The sequence below is a fragment of the Saccoglossus kowalevskii genome, chromosome 2 (assembly GCF_978046115.1).
Source record: "Saccoglossus kowalevskii chromosome 2, keSacKowa6.1, whole genome shotgun sequence".
Lineage (NCBI taxonomy): Eukaryota > Metazoa > Hemichordata > Enteropneusta > Harrimaniidae > Saccoglossus > Saccoglossus kowalevskii.
Window position 1 is genome coordinate 42,035,950 of NC_140642.1, and position 27,510 is coordinate 42,063,459.

At 36.8% G+C, this 27,510-nt stretch overlaps 3 pseudogenes; all 3 read left to right on the plus strand.

Moving 5' to 3' along the window:
- The first annotated feature begins 2,663 nt into the window (after positions 1–2,663).
- Positions 2,664–2,783, plus strand: LOC144346022 (5S ribosomal RNA; annotated as a pseudogene).
- A 7,852-nt stretch (positions 2,784–10,635) lies between these two features.
- On the plus strand, positions 10,636–10,755 carry LOC144346040 (5S ribosomal RNA; annotated as a pseudogene).
- Positions 10,756–13,540: 2,785 nt separating this feature from the next.
- LOC144346020 (5S ribosomal RNA) lies at positions 13,541–13,660 on the plus strand (annotated as a pseudogene).
- Positions 13,661–27,510: the final 13,850 nt, after the last annotated feature.

A 27,510-nucleotide genomic window follows, 5' to 3' on the forward strand; every position in this document is an offset into this window, starting at 1 on the left:
TTTCCGACTCGCGGTGTCCGTCAAGGCTGCCCTCTATCTGCTCTGCTCTACGTTATTTCGATTGACCCCCCTCAACACTGCAATCAAACGAAATCCTCGGATTGTGGGTATTTTACTTCCCAATTCTGAATCCCAATCTCTGATATATCAGCATGCCGATGACACCTCTCTGACACTGTCTAATGACACCTCCATTCCAGCATCTCAGGAAGTGTTCAAAGAATATGGCATGATTTCCGGCGCCAAAATTAACGAACATAAAACTGAAGCATTGTGGTTAGGGACCAACAGAGGGCGCACTGACTCTCCTATCCGCAGAATATTTCGGAGCGATAGTATAACAATGCTCGGAATCTGCATCGGACACAATCCTACTTCTGTTTCTGAAAATAACTGGGAAAAAAGAATTTCTAAATCCTGTAAAGTATTAAATCAGTGGAGACGACGTAAACTTTCATTTAAAGGTAAAATTATAATTATTAATACACTTGTCGCATCGTCTCTAAACTACTCACTATCTGTTACTCCGATTCCGGATTACTATCTTTACCGGTTTAAAAGGGCAGTTCTTGATTTTTTCGGGGATAATCGCAAACATCTCGTCAGGTACGAAGTTTTAACTAATCCAATAGACCAAGGTGGTTTGAATTTATGTGACCTGCAAACTAGGCGTGCAGCATTCCGACTCAAATGGATCAAAAATTTTCTCGACCCAAATTATAAACATAAATTTAAGCATCTAACGAATTTCTATCTAAATAAATATTGCAATCTGAACCTCGGCCCCGATATATTCAAACTCGAAATTGATATCAGAAAACTAAGTAATCTGCCTCAATTTTACTCTGAAATGTTGCAAGCCTGGGTGACTATTGCAGACCATATAGACACCATCCCACAGACACTCAAAGATATTTATCATCAACCCTTGTTCTATAATCCACTTATTACTCCAAATGGAAATGTTTTATTTCATCGTCAATTTGTAAAATATGGAATCACAAAAATCAAAGATATATTATACGAAGTTGTGCCAGGCTTCTTACCACCGAAAGCCATTTGTGAACTGGTACAAGTTGGTCCCATTTTGTCCAATATAGCTCAAACAAAAATTGTCTGTAAACAGTACAAGGCTATTAAGGACGCTATTCCGTTATCGTGGGTCAAGCAATGTTGTAAACAAGCATTAACACCCGACCTAGTAATGTCAGAAATTCAGATCAAGCACAAACAACACTCATATACAATAAGTACATGTACAACCAAGCTTTTTTCTCAACTCGTTGGCATGAACAAAATTGTAGAACCGATTTGCACATCTTACTGGTCACATCGCTTTCCTCAAATAGACTTCAGAATAATATGGCGCAATATCTACGGTGGCATCACGCCTAACCTACTAAGCGATTTATATTTCAAAATTATACACAACGTTATTTTTACTAATACGTTACTTAACAAAATCGGCGTTCTTGATTCCGCCCTCTGCGACTTTTGTACAGTTGAAGAGAAAACGCTAATACACATGCTAACGGGTTGTATTACTACGTCACATCTATGGCAGTTTGTATTCAAATTAAAATCATACATCTTTCCATACCAGTCAATAACAAGTGCTAGGAACTACATAATATTATTTGGTTTTTATGACTCTGACGATAAACCAAAGCTAGTCCTGACAAACTATTTACTGACGTTGGCTCGTCATGTAGTGATACTGCGCCACAAGATATTTAAATCATCCAAACAAATAATTCCCATTGTGAACGGCTTCAGAAATAAACTACTTGCAAAAATGAAAGCGGACTTTAAGATGTATTACATTAATGACGACGAAACGCTTTTCTATGTCAGGTATGAAGGTCTCGCAGAAAATACCGCGAATAACGATTTCCAGGTAACATTCTGAGCTATTTCTAAATCAGTCTCACAATTCTGTGTAATTGACATCATGATAGTACACATGTAATAGCCACTAGTAATGTTATCTTTATAAAAAGCTAGATAAACGATCTGCTTTGTAGTAAGTATAATTATTTTTTTGTCTTATGCAACAATTTGTCGATAGGTATTGCACCTCACCACTCTAGGTGGGCATCTATGAACATTGGTCGGGCGACCACAGTTGCAGAGTAAGGCGATCAAAGCCAATTCACTTTTCGTTAATTTAAGTAATATATTATTATGTAACATATTATGTAAATATTTTCACTTTACATGACGGACCAGTGGGTCTTGTCTTTTAATAAAAGAAAAAAAACAGTTCCCGTCCGATCACTGAAGTTAAGCTGCATTGGTCGTGGTTAGTACTTGCATAGGAGACCGGCTTGGAATACCACGTGCAGTAGACTCATCAACATTTTTATTCCACCGTACATACTAACTTTTTTCCTGGATTTTTTGCCTAGTCGAAGCTTTGAATGACATCCAATTCCGACTAACATTCAGCCTACTACCAAACCATTGCAGAATACACCAGTTCCTGTCCGATCACTGAAGTTAAGCTGCATCGGGCGTGGTTAGTACTTGCACAAGAGGCCGGCTTAGAATACCACATGCAGTAGACTCATCAACATTTTTATTCCACCGTACATACTAACTTTTTTCCTGGATTTTTTGCCTAGTCCAAGCTTTGAATGACATCCAATTCCAACGAATATTCAGCCTACTGCCAAACCACTTCAAATTACACCAGTTCCCGTCTGATCACTGAAGTTAAGCTGCATCGGACGTGGTTAGTACTTGCATGGGAGACCGGCTGGGAATACTATGTCCAGTAGGCTCATCAACATTTTTATATCACCGTACATACTAACTTTTCCCCGGATTTTTTTTCTAGCCGAAGCATTGAATGACACCCAATTCCAATGAATATTTAGCGTATTGCCAAAACATTGCAGAATACACCAGTTATCATCCAACCACTGAAGTTAGGCTGCATGTTAGGCATGGTTAGTACTTGCATTGGGAGACAGGCTGGGAAAACCATGTGCAGTAGGCTCATCTACATTTTTATTCCACCGTACATACCAACATTTTCCCGGGATTTTTTGCCTACCCGAAGCATTAAATGACATCCAATTCCGACGAATGGACGTGTCAGTCTTGGGCTCCTGCAATCCGGTGTAATCCAGCGTGTAGCTGAGCATTTACTTTGGATTTTTAGCTTTCCTGCTTCGTTTAATAACGAACATTATTACTGTACTACTATTTTGGTAATCTGCCGTGGTTTTCGCGACTATCCAGCCTGAACAGAATATCTGTTCAGGCTGGAAGTGAAGCCAAGATGGCCGCTATAGGAGTTCGAACAACCGGAACCAAGGAACATACAATTATATTGTGTGTTGAGGGATACTCTGCTATTGAGGTCATTGAATCGATTCAGCAGGCAACATCGGAGAGATCAATTCTAAGCTGTATGATTATTAATGGAACCTGGCAGCTAACTATGAAGTCTACCGTCAATATCGATTCGCTGTTTCAACAAGGTGTAACGCTTAGGGGCAATGAGATCGAGGTACGTGGTGTCACTAGACAGTTTACTACTGTATCATTTCTGAACGTTCCAATTTATATTGATGACAATAAAATTGGTTGTATGATTCGAAGCCGTGTGATTCACAAATTCCACAGAAAAGCTCCTACAATAGAAAACGGCATAAGATTTGTAAGGGTCGAATTCGCAACGGGTATTAAATCTCTACCATACGCTGTGAAATTCGAAGAGAACGGGCATTATGTCCAGCTAATTCACAACAATCAGAGAAAAGTATGCAACAACTGTCTTAGTGAAGACCACATTATACACCAATGCCCATCATACATTTGCACAGTGTGTCTAAGAAAAGGCCACACGGAAAGGAAATGTCGGGCACAAAAATGCTACAAGTGTGGACAATTTGGACACATATCAAGAGATTGTGACGAAAATACAAATCGCCGTGAACAATCAAGAACTGGCAACCACGAACCAAAGGATGATAATCCTGAAAACCAACTTGAAAACAACAATTCCGCCGCTATCTACCAAGAAGACTGTGTGAGCCAATTTATTAATAAGGATATCAAGTATGAAACAACGAACAATGAAGCTGCAAATGATAACCCTCCTGATGACTCAAGTTCTTCGCCACCGCCACCGAAACCTTACCTACACCAATAGAGGTCGACAACGATGAACTTCCTACTGGAACAAATGTAAAAAAAACGGCAACACGAGACTTCAACAGACAACGACAATGAAAACCAGACCGATCCAACTGCACCAACTAGAAGGAAAAGGAACACACCTAAACCAAATCTTGAACATTCACGCAAGCTGTTCACCCCAAATCGAAAAACAATGACGGTATTATATCTGACAATAATGATTAAGTTCTATTTATTATTAATGTTCCTCTCATCACCTGGGTTTAATTCCTTTGCCTGCCCGTCTTTTTCTCGCAAACACCATTTGGCAATAAAGCTAAAAATATGACAACAAATTATTTAATTTGCATGACTACCCACATAGCTCAGTTGATTTGTACTATGTCAGCAATGTGAGCGATCGCTGGTTCGAATCCAGTATGTTTAGTTAGATTTTTGAATGCTAGTGAAGACAGTGCTCCTATGAATAGGACTTAAATCCTAACTCATGTGCGAAGACACTCGTGGTACAGTGGATAAGACAGTGCGCTGGGAACTCAAAGATCGCAAGTTCGAATCATGGATTGGACACTCCTACAAAAGACATGAAAGACGTTAAAAACATAAACAGCGGTTTCAAAATCTAAAGTCAGGAAAACAGAACACAAGAATACTACCCTACATGGAAGCCAGTCGAAGTCGTCGAAGAATCAACACAGTTGACAGCTGTAGGTCACGTGCAACAACAGACACGAGCATAGCTGCTCTCCAAATGGGTCCCTTCTTTTGTATTGACCCCCTAAGGATTGCTAATCCCCCTTTCTAACTCTTCCCCCCAAAATAATATATCGCCCCTTTTAAAATGTATTGACCCACAAATTAATGAATATTCATGAGCACAGAAACTGCTACGTCATGAATAAATTAGCATAATTTTTAAAAATTTGCATAAAGTGTAGGTACTCCTTCTGGAGCTCTGCCATATTTATAGTCCCACTAATGTCACCGAACGCCGTCAATTCTACCGCCACATACAACAATTTTTTTTCGAACGTGACTGCACTAATATTGTCATTGGTGATTTTAATTGTGTGATCGAAACGAATCTTGAACGCTCATACACTCAAGTTCATAAAGATTATTCAAGACAACAGTTGAAAGACCTAATCGCCAGTAACAACCTAATCGATATTTGGCGTACCCATCACCCGCGGTCAAGAGAGTATACTTGGCGGCGTTCGGTCGACAATAAATTACTTTAAAGTCGTATAGACAACTGTTTTATATCCGCAAATAGTTTACACCTATGCACTCATAGTTCTATCTCAAAATTTCCGTATAGCGATCATGACTGCATAATATACAAATTTGATATTTCCAGTGTTAAACGTGGTCGTGGTGTTTGGCATTTTAACAACTCTCTCTTAGAAGACCTTGAATACACAAAATTAATTTCTGAACATATTACAAAAAGTCGTACATATCCTGTGTATTCTGAAAATAAACTTGCCTGGTGGGAAATTTTGAAAAACGAAATAAAACGTATTACAACCCGCTTTGGCAAGCAGAAAGCTAATGCCACGCGAAAATTGAAAAGAAATCTGGAAAAAAATTAAATACGAGAATGTCAAGACTGCCAAGTACCCAGACTACAACATGTCATATCTGCTCAATCTTAATGATGAATTAGACAAAATCATTAGATCAAAAACCGAAGGTGCTGCAATACGCAGTAAATCACAATTCATTGAAGAAGGGGAGAAAAATACTAAATACTTTCTAACATTAGAGAAAATTAAACAGGAAAACAAAACGATAAAAACTCTAATTAGTGAGTGCGACGAAACTCTTAACACAACAGATTCAATTATGAGCGAGATTCACAAATTCTATTCGAAATTGTATACAAAGGAGCCAACTAACCCAGCAAATTCTTACCTGCAAAACAACATCACCTCGATACTCAGCGAGGATGATAAACAGTATCTTGACAATAATCCAACGGTTAATGAGCTCCAAAAAACGTTACTGGCCATGGTCAACAATAAATCACCGGGTTCTGATGGCCTTACAGTGAACTGGTACAAATACTTTTGGGATGAAATAGCACATGACTTCAATGATATTGTAGGCATTATTTTTGATTCTGGCGAAATGCCCCAAAGCCTTCGTACTAGTATCATTACCTTAATTCCAAACTCAGATCAAAGATTCATTCGCAACTGGCGACCAATTTCCTTGCTAAATACTGACTACAAAATAATATCAAAACTAATGGCCTCAAGACTAAGCAATGTAATTGGTTCAATAATATCCGACGATCAAACCTGCTGTGTGCCTGGGCGTGATATTGTTGACCACATTTTCTGTTTGCAAGACGTAGTATCTTACACCGCCGAAATAAACAATCCCGGAATCATCCTAAAATTCGACCAAATGAAGGCTTTTGATAGAGTGGATCACTCTTATTTGCAGAGTACCTTGAAATATTTCAATTTTGGACCAAATTTTATCAGATGGATTTCTATACTGTATTGTAATATCGAAAGCAAAGTGAAATGCAACGGCTTCTTGTTCGATTCTTTTTTTCCTACTCGCGGTGTCCGTCAAGGCTGCCCTCTATCTGCTCTGCTCTACGTTATTTCGATTGACCCCCTCATCACTGCAATCAATCGAAATCCTCGAATTGGGGGTATTCCACTTCCCAATTCTGAATCCCAATGTCTGATATATCAGCATGCCGATGACACCTCTCTGACACCTCCATTACAGCATCTCAAGAAGTGTTCAAAGAATATGGCATGATTTCCGGCGCCAAACTTAACGAACATAAAACTGAAGCATTGTGGTTAGGGACCAACAGAGGGCGCACTGACTCTCCTATGCGCAGAATATTTCGGAGCGATAGTATAACAATGCTCGGAATCTGCATCGGACACAATCCTACTTCTGTTTCTGAAAATAACTGGGAAAAAAGAATTTCTAAATCCTGTAAAGTATTAAATCAGTGGAGACGACGTAAACTTTCATTTAAAGGTAAAATTATAATTATTAATACACTTGTCGCATCGTCTCTAAACTACTCACTATCTGTTACTCCGATTCCGGATTACTATCTTTACCGGTTTAAAAGGGCAGTTCTTGATTTTTTCGGGGATAATCGCAAACATCTCGTCAGGTACGAAGTTTTAACTAATCCAATAGACCAAGGTGGTTTGAATTTATGTGACCTGCAAACTAGGCGTGCAGCATTCCGACTCAAATGGATCAAAAATTTTCTCGACCCAAATTATAAACATAAATTTAAGCATCTAACGAATTTCTATCTAAATAAATATTGCAATCTGAACCTCGGCCCCGATATATTCAAACTCGAAATTGATATCAGAAAACTAAGTAATCTGCCTCAATTTTACTCTGAAATGTTGCAAGCCTGGGTGACTATTGCAGACCATATAGACACCATCCCACAGACACTCAAAGATATTTATCATCAACCCTTGTTCTATAATCCACTTATTACTCCAAATGGAAATGTTTTATTTCAACGTCAATTTGTAAAATATGGAATCACAAAAATCAAAGATATATTATATGAAGTTGTGCCAGGCTTCTTACCACCAAAAGCCATTTGTGAATTGGTATAAGTGGGTTCCATATTGTCCAATACAGCTCAAACAAAAATTGTTTGTAAACAGTATAAGACTATTAAGGACGCTATTCCGTTATCGTGGGTCAAACAATGTTGTAAACAAGCATTAACACCCGACCTAGTAATGTCAGAAATTCAGATCAAGCACAAACAACACTCATATACAATAAGTACATGTACAACCAAGCTTTTTTCTCCACTCGTTGGCATGAACAAAATTGTGGAACCGATTTGCACATTCTACTGGTCACAACGCTTTCCTGAAATAGACTTCAGAATAATATGGCGCAATATCTACGGTGGCATCACGCCTAACCTACTAAGCGATTTATATTTCAAAATTATACACAACGTTATTTTTACAAATACGTTACTTAACAAAATCGGCGTTCTTGATTCCACCCTCTGCGACTTTTGTACAGTTGAAGAAGAAACGTTAATACAGAAGCTAATGGGCTGTAGTACTACCTCACCTCTCTGGCAGTTTGTATTCAAATTAAAATCATACATCCATACCAGTCAATAACAAGTGCTAGGAACTACTTAATATAATTTGTTTTTATGACTCTGACGATAAACCAAAGCTAGCCCTGACAAACTATTTACTGACGCTGGCTCGTCATGTAGTGATACTGCGCCACAAGATATTTAAATCATCCAAACAAATAATTCCCATTGTGAACGTCTTCAGAAATAAACTACTTACAAAAATGAAAGCGGACTATAAGATGTATTACATTAATGACGACGAAACGCTTTTCTATGTCAGGTATGAAGGTCTCGCAGAAAATACCGCGAATAACGATTTCCAGGTAACATTCTGAGCTATTTCTAAATCAGTCTCACAACTCTATGCAATTGACATCATGATAGTACAAGTGTAATAACCAATAGTATTGTTATCTTTATAAAAGCTAGATAAACGATCTGCTTTGTAGTAAGAATAATTATTTTTTGTCTTATGCAACAATATATCGATAAGAATTGTTCCTCACCACTCTAGGTGGGCATCTATGAACATTGGTCGGGCGACCACAGTTGCAGACTAAGGCGATCAAAGCCAATTCAATTTCCGTTAATTAATGTAATATATTATTATGTAACATATTTTGTAAATATTTTTACTTTACATGACGGACCAGTGGGTCTTGTCTTTTAATAAAAGAAGAAAAAAAACAGTTCTCGTCTGAACACTGAAGTTGAGCTGTATCGGGCGTGGTTAGTACTTGCATGGGAGAACGGCTGGGAATACCACGTGCAGTAGGCTCATTAACATTAACACACCGTACATACTAACTTTTTTCCGGGATTTTTTGTCAAGCAGAAGCATTAAATGACATCCAATTCCAACGAATATTCAGCCTACTGCCAAATCATTGCAGAATACACCAGTTCTTCTCTGATTACTGCAGTTAAGCTGCATCGGGCGTGGTTAGTACTTGCATGGGAAACAGGCTGGAAATACCATGTGCAGTAGGCTCATGAAAATTTTTATTCCTCCGTACATACAAACTTTTTCCCAGCATTTTTTGCCTAGCCGAAACATTAAATTACATCCAATCCCGACGAATATTCAGCCTACTGCCAAACCATTGCAGAATACACCAGTTCTCGTCCGATCACTAAATTTAAGCTGCATCGCGCGTGGTGAGTACTTGCACAGGAGGCCGGCTTGGAATACCACGTGCAGTAGGCTCATCACCATTTTTATATCACCATACATACTAACCTTTCCCCGGATTTTGTTTATAGCCGAAACATTAAACGACACCCAATTCCAATGAATATTTAGCATATTACCAAAACATTGCAGAATATACCAGTTCATGTCTGATTACTGCAGTTAAGCTGCATCGGGCGTGGTTCGTACTTGCATGGGAAACAGGCTGGAAATACCATGTGCAGTAGGCTCATCAACATTATTATTCCACCGTACATACTAACTTTTATCCTGGACTTTTTGCCTAGTCGTAGCTTTGAATGACATCCAATTCCGTCGAATATTCAGCCTACAGCCAAACCACTTCAAAATACACCAGTTCTCGTCCGATCACTGAAGTTAAGCTGCATCGGACGTGGTTAGTACTTGCATGGGAGGCCGGCTGGGAATACTATGTGTAGGAGGCTCCTCAACATTTTTATATCACCGTACATACTAACTTTTCCCCGGAGTTTTTTTCTAGCTGAAGCATTAAATGACACCCAATTCCGATGAATATTTAGCGTATTACCAAAACATTGCAAAATACACCAGTTATCATCCAACCACTGAAGTTAAGCTGCATCGGGCATGGATAGTACTTGCATTGGGAGACAGGCTGGGAATACCATGTGCAGTAGGCTCATCTACATTTTTATTCCACCGTACATACCAACATTTTCCCGGGATTTTTTGCCTAGCCAAAGCATTAAATGATATCCAATTCCGACGAATATTCATTCTACTGCCAAACCATTGCATAACACACCAGTTCTCGTCTGAATACTGAAGTTAAGCTGCATCGGGCGTGGTTAGTACTTGCATGGGAGACCGGCTGGGAATACCATAACATGTATATTCCACCGTACGTCCTAACCTTTTCCCAGCATTTTTTGCCTGGCCGAAGCATTAAATGACATTTAATTCCGACGAATATTCAGCCTACTGCCAAACCATTGAAGAATTCACCAGTTGTCGTCTGAACACTGAAGTTTAGCTGCATCAGGCGTGCTTAGTAATTGCATGGGAGACCGGCTGGGAATACCACTTGCAGTAGGCTCATCAACATTTTTAGTCCACAGTACATACTAACTTTTTCCCAGGATTGTTTGCCTAGCAGAAGCATTAAATGACATCCAATTCCGACGAATGTTCATCCTTCTGCCAATCCATTACATAATACACCAGTTCTCGTCTGATCACTGAAGTTAAGCTGAATCGGGCGTGGTTAGTACTTGCATGGGAGACCGGCAGGGAATACCACGTGCAGTAGGCTCATCAACATTTTTATTCCGTCGTACAAACTAACTTTTTCCCAGGATTGTTTGCCTAGCAGAAGCATTAAATGACATCCAAATCCGAAGCATATTAGGCCTGCTGCCAAACCATTGCGTAATTCACCAGTTCTCGTCCGATCACTAAATTTAAGCTGCATCGCGCGTGGTTAGTAATTGCATGGGAGACCGGCTTGGAATATCATGTGCATTAGGCTCAATAACATTTTTATTTCACCGTACGTTCTAACTTTTTCCCAGCATTTTTTGACTGGCCGAAGCATTAAATGACATCCAATTCCGACTAACATTCAGCCTACAACCAAACCATTGCAGAATACACCAGTTCCCTGAAGTAACACTGAAGTTAAGCTGCATCGGGCGTGATTAGTACTTGCATGGGAGACCTGCCGGCAATACCATGTGCAGTAGACTCATCAACATTTTTATATCACCGTACATACTAACTTTCCCCAGATTTTTTTCCTAGTTGAAGCATTAAATGACACCCAATTCTGATAAATATTTAGCGTATTGCCAAAACATTGCAGAATACACCAGTTATCATCCAACCACTGAAGTTAGGCTGCATTGGGAATGGTTAGTACTTGCGTTGGGAGACAGGCTGGGAATACCACATGCAGTAGGCTCATCTACATTTTTATTCCACCGCACATACCAACATTTTCCCTGGATTTTTTGCCTAGCCGAAGCATTAAATGATATCCAATTCCGACGAATATTCATCCTACTGCCAACCCATTGCATAATATACCAGTTCTCGTCTGAATACTGAAGTTAAGCTGCATCGTGCGCGATTAGTACTTGCATGGGAGACCGGCTGGGAATACCATAACATTTATATTCCACCGTACGTCCTAACTTTTCCCAGGATATTTTGCCTAGCCGAAGCATTAAATGACATTTAATTCCGACGAATATTTATCCTGCTGCCAAACCATTGCATAATATACCAGTTCTCGTCTGATCACTGAAGTTAAGCTGCATCGGGCGTGGTTAGTACTTGCATGGGAGACCGGCATTTTGCCCGGATTTTTGCCTAGCCGAAGCATTAAATGATATCCAATTCCGACGAATATTCATCCTACTGCCAAACCATTGCATAATATACCAGTTCTCGTCTGAATACTGAAGTTAACATGCATTGTGCGCGGTTAGTACTTGCATGGGAGACCGGCTGGGAATACCATAACATTTATATTCCACCATACATCCTAAATTTTCACAGGATTTTTTGCCTAGCCAAAGCATTAAATGACATTTAATTCCGACGAATGTTCATCCTTCTGCCAATCCATTGCATAATACACCAGTTGTCGTCTGAACACTGAAGTTAAGCTGCATCGGGCGTGGTTAGTACTTGCATGGGAGACCGGCTGGGAATACAATGTGCAGTAGGCTCATTAACATTTTTATTCCACCGTACATACTACCTTTTTTCCGGGATTTTTTGCCTAGCCGAAGCATTAAATGACATCCAATTCCGACAAATATTCAGCCTACTTCCAAAAGACTGCAGTATACATCAGTTCTCGTCCCATCACTGAAGGTAAGCTGTATCGCGCGTGGTTAGTAATTGCATGGGAGACCGGCTTGGAATATCATGTGCATTAGGCTCAATAACATTTTTATTTCACCGTACGTTCTAACTTTTTCCCAGCATTTTTTGACTGGCCGAAGCATTAAATGACATCCAATTCCGACTAACATTCAGCCTACAACCAAACCATTGCATAATACACCATTTCCCGTCTGATCACTGAAGTTAAGCTGCATCGGGCGTGGTTAGTACTTACATAGGAGGCCGGCTTGGAATACCACGTGCAGTAGACTCATCAACATTTTTATTCCACGATACATCCTAACTTTTTTCCTGGAATGTTTGCCTCGTCGAAACTTTGAATGACATCCAATACCGACTAACATTCAGCTTACGACCAAACCATTGCAGAATACACCTGTTCCTGTCCGATCACTGAAGTTAAGCTGCATCGGTGGTGGTTAGTAATTGCATGGGAGACCGGCAGGGAATACCACGTGCAGTAGGCTCATCAACATTTTTATTCCGCCGTACAAACTAACTTTTTCCCAGGATCGTTTGCCTAGCCGAAGCATTAAATGACATCCAATTCCGACGAATATTAGGCCTGCTGCCAAACCATTGCAGAAAACACCAGTTCTTGTCTGATTACTGCAGTTAAGCTGCATCGGGCATGGTTATTACTTGCATGGGAAACAGGCTGGAAATACCATGTGCAGAAGGCTCATGAAATTTTTATTCCATTGCACATACAAACATTTTCCCAGGATTTTTTGCCTAGCCGAAGCATTAAATGACATCCAATTCCGACTAACATTCATCCTACAACCAAATCATTGCAGAATACACCAGTTCCCGTCTGATCACTGAAGTTAAGCTGCATCGGGCGTGGTTTGTACTTACATAGGAGGCCGGCTTGGAATACCACGTGCAGTAGACTCATCAACATTTTTATTCCAGCGTACATACTCGCTTTTTTTCTGGATTTTTTGCCTAGTCGAAGCTTTGAATGACATCCAGTTCCGACGAATATTCAGCCTACTGCCAAAGCTCTTCAAAATACACCAGTTCCCGTCCGATCACTTAAGTTAAGCTGCATCGGGCGTGGTTAGTACTTGCACGGGAGACCGGCTGGGAATACCATGTGCAGTCGGCTCAACAACTTTTTCCCAGCATTTTTTGCCTGGCCGAAGCATTAAATGACATCCAATTCCGACTAACATTCAGCCTACTACCAAACCATTGCAGAATACACCAGTTCCCGTCCGATCACTGAAGTTAAGCTGCATCGGGCGTGGTTAGTACTTGCATATGAGGCCGCGTTGAAATACCACGTGCAGTAGGCTTATCTACATTTTTATTCCACCGTACATACTAAATTTTTCCCAGGATTTTCTGTCTAGCCGAAGCATTAAATGACATCCAATTCCGACAAATATTCAGCCTACTGCCAAAACACTGCAGTATACATCAGTTCTCGTCCCATCACTGAAGATAAAATTTGAATGGTGGACCAAGTATGCACAAGCAATGTCATATAAAGGGCGCACCCTAGTAATAAATCAGCTCGTCGCCTCAAAGTTATTACACCGGTTTATGTGTCTATGTCCGCCGAAACATATGGTCGACTGCTTGCAGACTACGACGAACAACTATTTGTTATTACTCCACCCAACTCTTTCACTTGTGTCTCAGATTTCTATAGCGATATATTGAAAACATGGTACTCATGTACATCATTAAGGAAAGATGAACCACATGCTTATCAAGAAGTATGTGAAGAACCGTTGTTTTTCAACAATCTGATTTTGCACCCATTGCAACACAAACCACTAGATCTTCTGCACTTCCGTGAGTCAAGATTGACGAAAATTTGAGATTTTTTGGAAAATGATAATTGGCTGAATATTGCAGCATTACATGGATCCGTGCCGATTTATTCAAAAAGACTGCTGGCAACCGCCCTCAACGTTGTACATAGAGCCATACCGGCAAAATGGAAAACTATTTTAAATAAATAGACACGACATTGAGAGTGATAACATACCACGTGATCTAAAGTACTCACTTGAGCTTATGTATATCGATGAAGATGAAGATATTCTTCTAAACTGTCCCCTATACAAATTCCAGAAGGGAGAAATATACAAATTTATCATAGCAAAACAAAAATTCAGGAAATATGCAAGCCGCTATGATACTGTATGGAGGTACATCTTATCCTTCAATCATGAAGACATCCCCAATTTCAAGGACTGCTATCTAGCTCCGATCACTAAGAAAGATGGTGACCTACAATGGCGCCTACTGCATGGCGGATACCCCACGGGTGGTTTTTTGCTTAAGTCCAATACATAACACTGATGCATGTCTCTTTTGCCATGAAACCGATGACCTGGCTCACATTTTCATCGGGTGCCCAAGATTGGCACCACTTTTCAACCTTTTTTTTAAAATTATCGTCCACAGACTACTTGACATTGACAAAGTTCAACTGTCCTGGTACATGCTAGGTCCACCATGTAAGCGACCAACTCCAAGTCACCGCCTCTTATGCTTTATCATCACCACCATGAAAGCAGCTATACACGTGACTAGATTCAATAAGATGAATGAACTCTTCCAGACTGATGTAGTGGAGTACTTTAAAACCAGAATCAGGCAAAGGTTGAGAAATGAGTATAATTACCATATGGTGACTCGTTCTCTAAATAAATTTATATCGCTTTGGTGCATCAACGATGCCATATCCACTGTTGTTGGACAACTACTAGAGTACCCGGACTACATACTTAATGGAGATGATGGTTAGCTGAGGAATGATGCTGATGAACATGCCAACATATAAATATATCAGAACTGCATTCAAGTAATTGATAAGTATACGATGTCAATCGCTAGCAAACAGTCGAGTTTGCAAACAGTCTATTTTTTTTCGCTCCTTTCATTCAGTGTTTTTAATTACTTCCTGTACATATGTCTATTAATGCAATGTTAATTGCCTTTTAAACTTGCGAATAACAAATCTCCTGTAATGAATACATATTTTAGACAGAGACATGTAAACTTTATAATTGTACGATTATTTGAAACCTTTGTACATATTTCCTGCTAATAAGGTGGGCTAGTGGGCATCGTCTTTCAATAAAATCACTGAAGTTGAGCTGCACAGGGCGTGGTTAGCACTTGCATGGGACATCGGCTGGGAATACCACGTGCAGTAGGCTCATCAACATTTTTAGTCCACCGTACATAGTAACTTTTTTTCGGGATTTTTTGCATAGCCGAAGCATTAAAAGACACCTAATTCCAGCGAATATTCAGCCTACTGACAAACCATCGCAGAATTAACCAGTTCTCGTCTAATCACTGACGTTAAGCTGTATCGGGCGTGGTTAGTACTTGCATAGGAGACCGGCTGGGAATACCATGTGCAGTAGGCTCATCAACATTTTAATTCCATCGTACATAAGAAATTTTCCCCAGGATTTTTTGCCTATCTACCCCAGACCATTCGTCCCGGTGTTATCGCTATCGCCACACGAGACTCCAGCTTGTCTCCTATACAATTTGACTGCGCACATCCAGAAAGTAGATGTAGCTGTGATTGGTGGAATACTAATGAGTTGAGTGTCAATCAAACGCCCACGCTATCTTTAGTAAACAAAGTCACGTGACACGCGCCATTTTAGTTTTGATTAGTTCATCGGATCGGAGTGTCGGTGCTCGCCATCCATAAATCAAATCAAAATGATTTCTAAGGAAATTGTCGCTAAGTACATTTGAACTGCGGTCATCATTGCAAATTGAATGTGAGAAAGTTATGGAACGTCGTTTTGAACTTGAACGTGGTCGGGCAGGCGATTTCAAGGCAGCACGCTTAACCCTTTCGTTCACAGGTTGGGAGATATTAGAATGACTGACAATTTCACGCCACTGTTTTACATTATTGGCGGATTTTTCTGCGCTATCAATCTTTCTCTTACAAACTAGACATAGATGAGACGACAGAGTCGCTCCTTTCACAACGTCGCACTGGATCAAATTGGAAAGACGATTTCCATAAGTTATCCCTCCTGCTTTTCCTGGCTTGAATACATTCACACACGACTTTAACTGTCCACAAACTCGAAGACTACACGAACACAGTCTACAATAGTCGTCCGCAACAATATGTATGTATTTCTTCGGTGTACTGATGCACGAATGCACCGTGACACGGTGTTTCTCGGGTGTCGCCATCGCTGAGAATGCCGCCGGCGCAATTTTTCACCCAACTCGCGATTCTGTTTTGCAACATTTTATCAATATTCCCTTTGACAAAATCGCCGACAAAAGCACCGCTTTGCTGATCTTTTGTTCTATAATTCTTAATGCAAACACCGTCCCTAGTAGTAATTAGTAACGTCGCCTAGTACATATGAACGGTCGTCATTGCAAATCGAACATCCTTTTGAAATTTGGACGTCGGGCAGGCGATTTCAAGGCACCGCACTTAAATATTAGCAACATATTTTTCTGAACGGTTGTTTATTCTCTTTCAAACGAGACATAAATGTGACGACATAGTCGATCCCTTATCCACCGCTAAGAATGCCGCAATGTTTCGTTCGTTTTGCAACATGCCACAAATCGTCGAAAAAAACACCACTTCGACGGAAGCTTGCGTAATAAGGGGGTTAAAACAAGAAAACAAATGCCATGTTTAATACATATCGACCTGTTTTACTTGCGAAAGATAACGGAACATGAACTCGTTTCGTGCGACTTCGGAACCCGAAGGAACACACCAACAACGTTGAATTTACCCGCTATCTTCCAAATATGGTATATTAATTTATTCAGTTGTTTATTTAGAGTGACGTCCGCGGTCGAATGCGATTGGCTATCGATGTCAGTGCAAAGGTCATATGAATATTAAAATTAAGTGGGCGGAAAGAAAATTGTATAGGAGACAAGCTGGAGTCTCGTGTGGCGATAGCCATAACACCGGGACGAATGGTCTGGGGTATTGCCTATCCGAAGCATTAAATGACATCCAATCCTGACGAATATTCAGCCTACTGCCAAACCATTGCAGAATACCAGTTCTCGTCCGGTCACTAAATTTAAGCTGCATCGCGTGTGGTTTAAAATTGCATGGGAGACCGGCTGGGAATACCGTGTGCAGTAGGCTCAACAAAATTTTTATTCCACCATACGTAAAATGGTATCTAATTCCACGAATATTCAGCCTACTGCCAAACCATTGAATAATATACCAGTTCTCGTCCGATCACTGAAGTTAACCTGAGATCGGCTGGGAATACAGCGTGCAGTCGGCGCATCAACATTTTTATTCTACTGTACATACTATATTTTCCTTTGGATTGCAAAGTTGGTAGTTTCATTCGGGATTGATCACTGTGATATCATATTAACAAGTAGTTGGAAATTCGAAAAAGTGAATAATAATTTTGTAAATAGCTATTTAATTACCGTGGTGTTACTCCAAGTATGTAGAGGTCATAGGTCAATCTAGAAGGTACTTGTAAAGCGATATCGATTTAAAACATCGAAAAACATGAAATTTCGGCTTAATTTCAAATAATCTATGGAGCTGTGTGTTTATGTGCCCGGCATATGTTTAAAGTAAAGGACAATCGGGCGGGATTAGTACTTGCATGGGAGACTCCCTGAGTAAAGTAACTGTTTTTTTGTAAGTAAGTTTTTGGTTCATCGCACACATGGAAAAAAATATAAGGCAACGTACCTGCATTTTTTCTTACTGTGATGTTGATCATTTATATTGGAAAATCGTGGCATTTTAGTAACTTTTTTAGTTAATGAAAAGTTTTCAAATCTTTCTAATTTTCACGAACATGTGTTTGATGCTGTCGGCGCGTGGTGGATTTTAAGCTGTTAACGCACCGAGCAAAGTTTTTCAAAATTATTGCAAAGTTGTGCAAAGTTATTGCAAAGTTGGTAGATGTATTTGTATACATGACCTAACTTGTTGCCAAGTAGAAATGCGCAGTTGTAAAGTCGACAAATTTAATGAAAGCCAGTTGAAAGCAGCCTATAGATGTTCACATGAGCTGACTGTAAAATGTTAGAAAACAAAATGCAAAGTTGGAAAAAATGAAGGAAATGTTGGCGGAGTTGTTTGTATATTCCTAAGTCATTGTAATGACAACCCCGCAGTTAAATTTAAAATACATTAAGTAAATGTTCCGCACATGCCTCATATATAAGCAGATTATCACAACAGTCAACCGAAAAATCGACAACAAACTGTTACTAAGCTGTGAAAAGCGATTGCAAACTTGATTTTTTTATTCGCGATTGTTCTCTGTGATATCATATTAACAAGTCCCATAGTTGGAACTTCGAAAAAGTGAATAAATATTTCGTAAATTGCTGTTAAACTACCGTAGTTTTACTCCAAGTATGTAGAGGTCATAGGTCAAACTAGAAGGTACTTGTACAAGCGACATCGATTTAAAACATCGAAAAACATGAAATAGCCGCCAATTCGGCCTAATTTCAAATTATTTATGGAGCTGTGTGTTTAGGTGCCCAGCATATGTTTAAATTAAAGTACAATCGGGCGTGGTTAGTACTTGCATGGGAGACTCCCTGAGTAAACTAGCTGTTAACATTATTTTGGGGGGGTTCATCACACACATGGCAACGTTTCTGCATTTTTTCTTACTGTGATGTAAATCATTTATAGTGGAAAATCGTGGCATTTTCGTAAAATTTTTAGTTAGTGGAAAGTTCGAAAAAGTGAATAAATATTTCGTAAATTGCTATTAAATTTTAAAACATTTTTAAAACAAAACAAATTAAAACAAATTTTAAAAAAAATGCTTTATGTCTTTTCCATGTTTGTGTTGGGAAAAAAATGCATTTCACCAGATTGTTTGCTCATGTAGTCTCCCATGCAATTACTAGCCACGTCTGATTGATATTAACTTTTGTAACAGGTCCATCACATGACCACTAGACTATTAGGATCATTTGAATTTTTTCGAATTGACGGCCATTTATGTTTGGAAGTGTTTCAAAATTGCATTCGTTTGCACTTCTATCTTTCGTAAGTTGACCTATGACCTCTCCATGCTTCGACAGTCAGTACGATAATTAACGGCCTTTTACGACATATGTATTCACTTTTTCTAACGTTTAACGACAAGTCTCGTTAATATAACATAGGTGACTTTTCCATGTAAATTTGCAATTTTTGCAACCACTTATCACTACTTTGTAAGCAGTTTGTTTATCATTTCACGCTTTCATAGTGGTATAATCTGCTAATGTATAAGACTTTTCCAACACATTTGCTCATTTTTTCTATATTTTTAACTGCGGGGTCGATATTACAATGACTTAGGTAAAATATATTAGCAAACCCACCTACTTTTCAAATGCTTTTCCTATCTTTTTAGGCTGTTTTGAAACATGTTACGTAAGCTCATAGGGCAAGATGCTAATATACGAGACTTTCACTTGCATTTTATTCACTTTTCGTAATTTATAATTTCACGGTTAGATATGACAACAACTTAGTTCAAACATACAAGCGATCTAACAACCTTGCACTCACTTCGGACAGCTTTGCACGCCATTTTAATAGCTTACATCTAATATAGCCGACCGCAAAAGGTAGTTGTGCATTGAAAATACGTGCAAATTTTAAAATATTCTATAAACTTAAAATATCAAAATAACCAGCACGATTTTTTACTATAAAGGTGTTATTACAATAATAAAAATAGAAAAAGTGCTTTATGTCTTTTCCATGTTTGTGTCGGAACCAAAAAACAGTATTTCACCTTCTTGTTTGCTCAAGTAGTCTCTCATGCAATTACTGGCCACGCTCGATTGATCTTAACTATTGTGACAGGTCCATCACATGACCACTCTACTTTTGGAATCATTTGAATTGTATTGCAGCCATTTAATGTTTTGAAGTGTTTCGTAATTGCATTCGTTTGCACGTGTGTCTTTCGTAAGTTGACCTATGACCTATTCATTCTTCGAAAATCAGTACGATAATAAACGGCCATTTACGTTATATTTATTCACTTTTTCTAACTTTTAACGATGGGTCTCGATAATATAACAACATAGGTCACATTTCCATGTAAATTTGCTAACTTTGCAAACACTTTTTACTTTGGAATGCTCTGATTGGATGGAAGTTTGAGCCCGGCAAGACTTGATGGAATTTAAATGGCATGAATCAATAATTTCACAGGGAGCAAGCTGTTTTAATTGCTGGTGTTGAGAGAGCTTTTATTACCCTGTCGAATGCATTGATTGGTCCACTGTAAATCAAAATAATGTTTTCCAGTAACTTAGAACTTATTAATTAGGACATTTTTAAAATCGTGGGTGTTAACTCCCTTAAAATTATGAATGTGGTTCCCCATAAAATAATGGTTGCATCCAATATTAAAATAAAGAAAGTGGACTATAGCGTTGATTCATTTCATCCTACTCTGGATTACTTGGAGCAAATAGAGATCCTTGAAAGTTAGTATAATATGCCTGTGTGTTTTGTTTTGTTTTTGCAATGTCTTTGACTTGTTTAATATGTTTGTGGCTATTCATTGTTTTGCATAATGTATGTATAAGTGTTCTTCATGTAAGCCGTGATAGCTGTTCACAGCACTGCAGCTGGTCGTCAATAATCTATTTTCTTGTATCCAATCATGGAGAGTCCATAATACTCAAGAACAGGCATCAATTTACTAAGACAATTGTACTTCATTTATGTTAAAATTCTGATTACCAACAAATAATTAATCATCTAAATTAAATAATTGAAGACTTTTGGATTTTAACAAGTCGGAATTATCACTTTTTATCAAAAATGACACAAATATTCATTCAAATTAGAGGATTAAAGATATCATCACAAATCTAAGGAAGGTCTATCCAAGGTACATATTAACCAAGTATCAAAGTAATCAGACTTGTAGTTTTCAAGAAGAAGTTGAACAAATAAAAAGTTGATGCCATTGAACGACAACAGACAATCACTATAGCGGAACTAAAAATGGACAAAATCTGTTAAAAAACAACAAGGTTTTGCAAACTGATTGGTAAGACTGCAAAGTTGCTTATAGATTTCACCTAGGTTGTTGTCATAGCGAATCTAGTATTGGAATGTTTGAAAAGTGACAAAAAGACTTAGCAGACTGTCAAACAAGCTGATCGTAACCAGCTTTTAAAGCAGTGTGCAAAGTGATGGGGAAATTGCAACTCAAATCACGAAATTCGAAAAGTGCCGAGAAGACTTGCCAACATAAAAAATAATTTCAGTTGACTTGCCTAGCAGAGCCTACAAGTGATATTGAAATTTATGCAGCTAGCGCAACTTTTGTTCGTTGAATTTTGTCACTCACGTACAAATGTCGTATGTCAATTTAAGAAGTGTTTTTGTAACTGTGATGTCAATAATATTTGTTGAAATTTGTCACTCACGTACAAATGTCGTATGTCAATTTAAGAAGTGTTTTTGTAACTGTGATGTCAATAATATTTGTTGAAATTTGTCACTCACGTACAAATGTCGTATGTCAATTTAAGAAGTGTTTTTGTAACTGTGATGTCAATATTATTTGTTGAATTTTGTCACTCACGTACAAATGTCGTATGTCAATTTAAGAAGTGTTTTTGTAACTGTGATGTCAATAATATTTGTTGAAATTTGTCACTCACGTACAAATGTCGTATGTCAATTTAAGAAGTGTTTTTGTAACTGTGATGTCAATATTATTTGTTGAATTTTGTCACTCACGTACAAATGTCGTATGTCAATTTAAGAAGTGTTTTTTTTGTAACTGTGATGTCAATAATATTTGTTGAATTTTGTCACTCACGTACAAATGTCGTATGTCAATTTAAGAAGTGTTTTTGTAACTGTGATGTCAATAATATTTGTTGAAATTTGTCACTCACGTACAAATGTCGTAGGTCAATTTAAGAAGTGTTTTTGTAACTGTGATGTCAATAATATTTGTTGAATTTTGTCACTCGCGTACAAATGTCGTATGTCAATTTAAGAAGTGTTTTTGTAACTGTGATGTCAATAATATTTGTTGAAATTTGTCACTCACGTACAAATGTCGTATGTCAATTTAAGAAGTGTTTTTGTAACTGTGATGTCAATAATATTTGTTGAATTTTGTCACTCACGTACAAATGTCGTATGTCAATTTAAGAAGTGTTTTTGTAACTGTGATGTCAATAATATTTGTTGAAATTTGTCACTCACGTACAAATGTCGTATGTCAATTTAAGAAGTGTTTTTGTAACTGTGATGTCAATATTATTTGTTGAATTTTGTCACTCACGTACAAATGTCGTATGTCAATTTAAGAAGTGTTTTTTGTAACTGTGATGTCAATAATATTTGTTGAAATTTGTCACTCACGTACAAATGTCGTATGTCAATTTAAGAAGTGTTTTTGTAACTGTGATGTCAATATTTGTTGAATTTTGTCACTCACGTACAATTGTCGTATGTCAATTTAAGAAGTGTTTTCGTAACTGTGATGTCAATAATATTTGTTGAATTTTGTCACTCACGTACAATTGTCGTATGTCAATTTAAGAAGTGTTTTTGTAACTGTGATGTCAATATTTGTTGAATTTTGTCACTCACATACAAATGTCGTATGTCAATTTAAGAAGTGTTTTGTAACTGTGATGTCAATAATATTTGTTGAATTTTGTCACTCACGTACAAATGTCGTATGTCAATTTAAGAAGTGTTTTTGTAACTGTGATGTCAATAATATTTGTTGAATTTTGTCACTCGTGTACAATTGTCGTATGTCAATTTAAGAAGTGTTTTTGTAACTGTGATGTCAATAATATTTGTTGAATTTTGTCACTCACGTACAAATGTCGTATGTCAATTTAAGAAGTGTTTTTGTAACTGTGATGTCAATATTATTTGTTGAATTTTGTCACTCACGTACAATTGTCGTATGTCAATTTAAGAAGTATTTTTGTAACTGTGATGTCAATATTTGTTGAATTTTGTCACGTACAATTGTCGTATGTCAATTTAAGAAGTGTTTTGTAACTGTGATGTCAATATTATTTGTTGAATTTTGTCACTCACGTACAAATGTCGTATGTCAATTTAAGAAGTGTTTTTTTTGTAACTGTGATGTCAATAATATTTGTTGAATTTTGTCACTCACGTACAAATGTCGTATGTCAATTTAAGAAGTGTTTTTGTAACTGTGATGTCAATAATATTTGTTGAAATTTGTCACTCACGTACAAATGTCGTAGGTCAATTTAAGAAGTGTTTTTGTAACTGTGATGTCAATAATATTTGTTGAATTTTGTCACTCGCGTACAAATGTCGTATGTCAATTTAAGAAGTGTTTTTGTAACTGTGATGTCAATAATATTTGTTGAAATTTGTCACTCACGTACAAATGTCGTATGTCAATTTAAGAAGTGTTTTTGTAACTGTGATGTCAATAATATTTGTTGAATTTTGTCACTCACGTACAAATGTCGTATGTCAATTTAAGAAGTGTTTTTGTAACTGTGATGTCAATAATATTTGTTGAATTTTGTCACTCACGTACAATTGTCGTATGTCAATTTAAGAAGTGTTTTTGTAACTGTGTTGTCAATATTTGTTGAATTTTGTCACTCACGTACAATTGTCGTATGTCAATTTAAGAAGTGTTTTTGTAACTGTGATGTCAATATTATTTGTTGAATTTTGTCACTCACGTACAAATGTTGTATGTCAATTTAAGAAGTGTTTTTGTAACTGTGATGTCAATAATATTGTTGAATTTTGTCACTCACGTACAAATGTCATATGTCAATTTAAGAAGTGTTTTTTGTAACTGTGATGTCAATAATATTTGTTGAAATTTGTCACTCACGTACAAATGTCGTATGTCAATTTAAGAAGTGTTTTTGTAACTGTGATGTCAATATTATTTGTTGAATTTTGTCACTCACGTACAAATGTCGTATGTCAATTTAAGAAGTGTTTTTTGTAACTGTGATGTCAATAATATTTGTTGAATTTTGTCACTCACGTACAAATGTCGTATGTCAATTTAAGAAGTGTTTTTGTAACTGTGATGTCAATAATATTTGTTGAAATTTGTCACTCACGTACAAATGTCGTAGGTCAATTTAAGAAGTGTTTTTGTAACTGTGATGTCAATAATATTTGTTGAATTTTGTCACTCGCGTACAAATGTCGTATGTCAATTTAAGAAGTGTTTTTGTAACTGTGATGTCAATAATATTTGTTGAAATTTGTCACTCACGTACAAATGTCGTATGTCAATTTAAGAAGTGTTTTTGTAACTGTGATGTCAATAATATTTGTTGAATTTTGTCACTCACGTACAATTGTCGTATGTCAATTTAAGAAGTGTTTTTGTAACTGTGATGTCAATATTTGTTGAATTTTGTCACTCACGTACAATTGTCGTATGTCAATTTAAGAAGTGTTTTTGTAACTGTGATGTCAATATTATTTGTTGACTTTTGTCACTCACGTACAAATGTTGTATGTCAATTTAAGAAGTGTTTTTGTAACTGTGATGTCAATAATATTGTTGAATTTTGTCACTCACGTACAAATGTCATATGTCAATTTAAGAAGTGTTTTTTGTAACTGTGATGTCAATAATATTTGTTGAAATTTGTCACTCACGTACAAATGTCGTATGTCAATTTAAGAAGTGTTTTTGTAACTGTGATGTCAATATTATTTGTTGAATTTTGTCACTCACGTACAAATGTCGTATGTCAATTTAAGAAGTGTTTTTTGTAACTGTGATGTCAATAATATTTGTTGAAATTTGTCACTCACGTACAAATGTCGTATGTCAATTTAAGAAGTGTTTTTGTAACTGTGATGTCAATAATATTTGTTGAATTTTGTCACGTACAATTGTCGTATGTCAATTTAAGAAGTGTTTTTGTAACTGTGATGTCAATATTTGTTGAATTTTGTCACTCACGTACAATTGTCGTATGTCAATTTAAGAAGTGTTTTTGTAACTGTGATGTCAATAATATTTGTTGAATTTTGTCACTCACGTACAATTGTCGTATGTCAATTTAAGAAGTGTTTTTGTAACTGTGATGTCAATATTTGTTGAATTTTGTCACTCACATACAAATGTCGTATGTCAATTTAAGAAGTGTTTTGTAACTGTGATGTCAATAATATTTGTTGAATTTTGTCACTCACGTACAAATGTCGTATGTCAATTTAAGAAGTGTTTTTGTAACTGTGATGTCAATAATATTTGTTGAATTTTGTCACTCGTGTACAATTGTCGTATGTCAATTTAAGAAGTGTTTTTGTAACTGTGATGTCAATAATATTTGTTGAATTTTGTCACTCACGTACAAATGTCGTATGTCAATTTAAGAAGTGTTTTTGTAACTGTGATGTCAATATTATTTGTTGAATTTTGTCACTCACGTACAATTGTCGTATGTCAATTTAAGAAGTATTTTTGTAACTGTGATGTCAATATTTGTTGAATTTTGTCACGTACAATTGTCGTATGTCAATTTAAGAAGTGTTTTTGTAACTGTGATGTCAATATTATTTGTTGAATTTTGTCACTCACGTACAAATGTCGTATGTCAATTTAAGAAGTGTTTTTTTGTAACTGTGATGTCAATAATATTTGTTGAATTTTGTCACTCACGTACAAATGTCGTATGTCAATTTAAGAAGTGTTTTTGTAACTGTGATGTCAATAATATTTGTTGAAATTTGTCACTCACGTACAAATGTCGTATGTCAATTTAAGAAGTGTTTTTGTAACTGTGATGTCAATAATATTTGTTGAATTTTGTCACTCACGTACAAATGTCGTATGTCAATTTAAGAAGTGTTTTTGTAACTGTGATGTCAATAATATTTGTTGAATTTTGTCACTCACGTACAATTGTCGTATGTCAATTTAAGAAGTGTTTTTGTAACTGTGATGTCAATATTTGTTGAATTTTGTCACTCACGTACAATTGTCGTATGTCAATTTAAGAAGTGTTTTTGTAACTGTGATGTCAATATTATTTGTTGAATTTTGTCACTCACGTACAAATGTTGTATGTCAATTTAAGAAGTGTTTTAGTAACTGTGATGTCAATAATATTGTTGAATTTTGTCACTCACGTACAAATGTCATATGTCAATTTAAGAAGTGTTTTTGTAACTGTGATGTCAATATTATTTGTTGAAATTTGTCACTCACGTACAAATGTCGTATGTCAATTTAAGAAGTGTTTTTTGTAACTGTGATGTCAATAATATTTGTTGAATTTTGTCACTCACGTACAAATGTCGTATGTCAATTTAAGAAGTGTTTTTGTAACTGTGATGTCAATAATATTTGTTGAAATTTGTCACTCACGTACAAATGTCGTATGTCAATTTAAGAAGTGTTTTTTGTAACTGTGATGTCAATAATATTTGTTGAAATTTGTCACTCACGTACAAATGTCATATGTCAATTTAAGAAGTGTTTTTTGTAACTGTGATGTCAATAATATTTGTTGAAATTTGTCACTCACGTACAAATGTCGTATGTCAATTTAAGAAGTGTTTTTTGTAACTGTGATGTCAATAATATTTGTTGAATTTTGTCACTCACGTACAAATGTTGTATGTCAATTTAAGAAGTGTTTTTTGTAACTGTGATGTCAATAATATTTGTTGAAATTTGTCACTCACGTACAAATGTCGTATGTCAATTTAAGAAGTGTTTTTTTTGTAACTGTGATGTCAATAATATTTGTTGAATTTTGTCACTCACGTACAAATGTCGTATGTCAATTTAAGAAGTGTTTTTGTAACTGTGATGTCAATAATATTTGTTGAAATTTGTCACTCACGTACAAATGTCGTATGTCAATTTAAGAAGTGTTTTTGTAACTGTGATGTCAATAATATTTGTTGAATTTTGTCACGTACAATTGTCGTATGTCAATTTAAGAAGTGTTTTTGTAACTGTGATGTCAATATTTGTTGAATTTTGTCACTCACGTACAATTGTCGTATGTCAATTTAAGAAGTGTTTTTGTAACTGTGATGTCAATAATATTTGTTGAATTTTGTCACTCACGTACAATTGTCGTATGTCAATTTAAGAAGTGTTTTTGTAACTGTGATGTCAATATTTGTTGAATT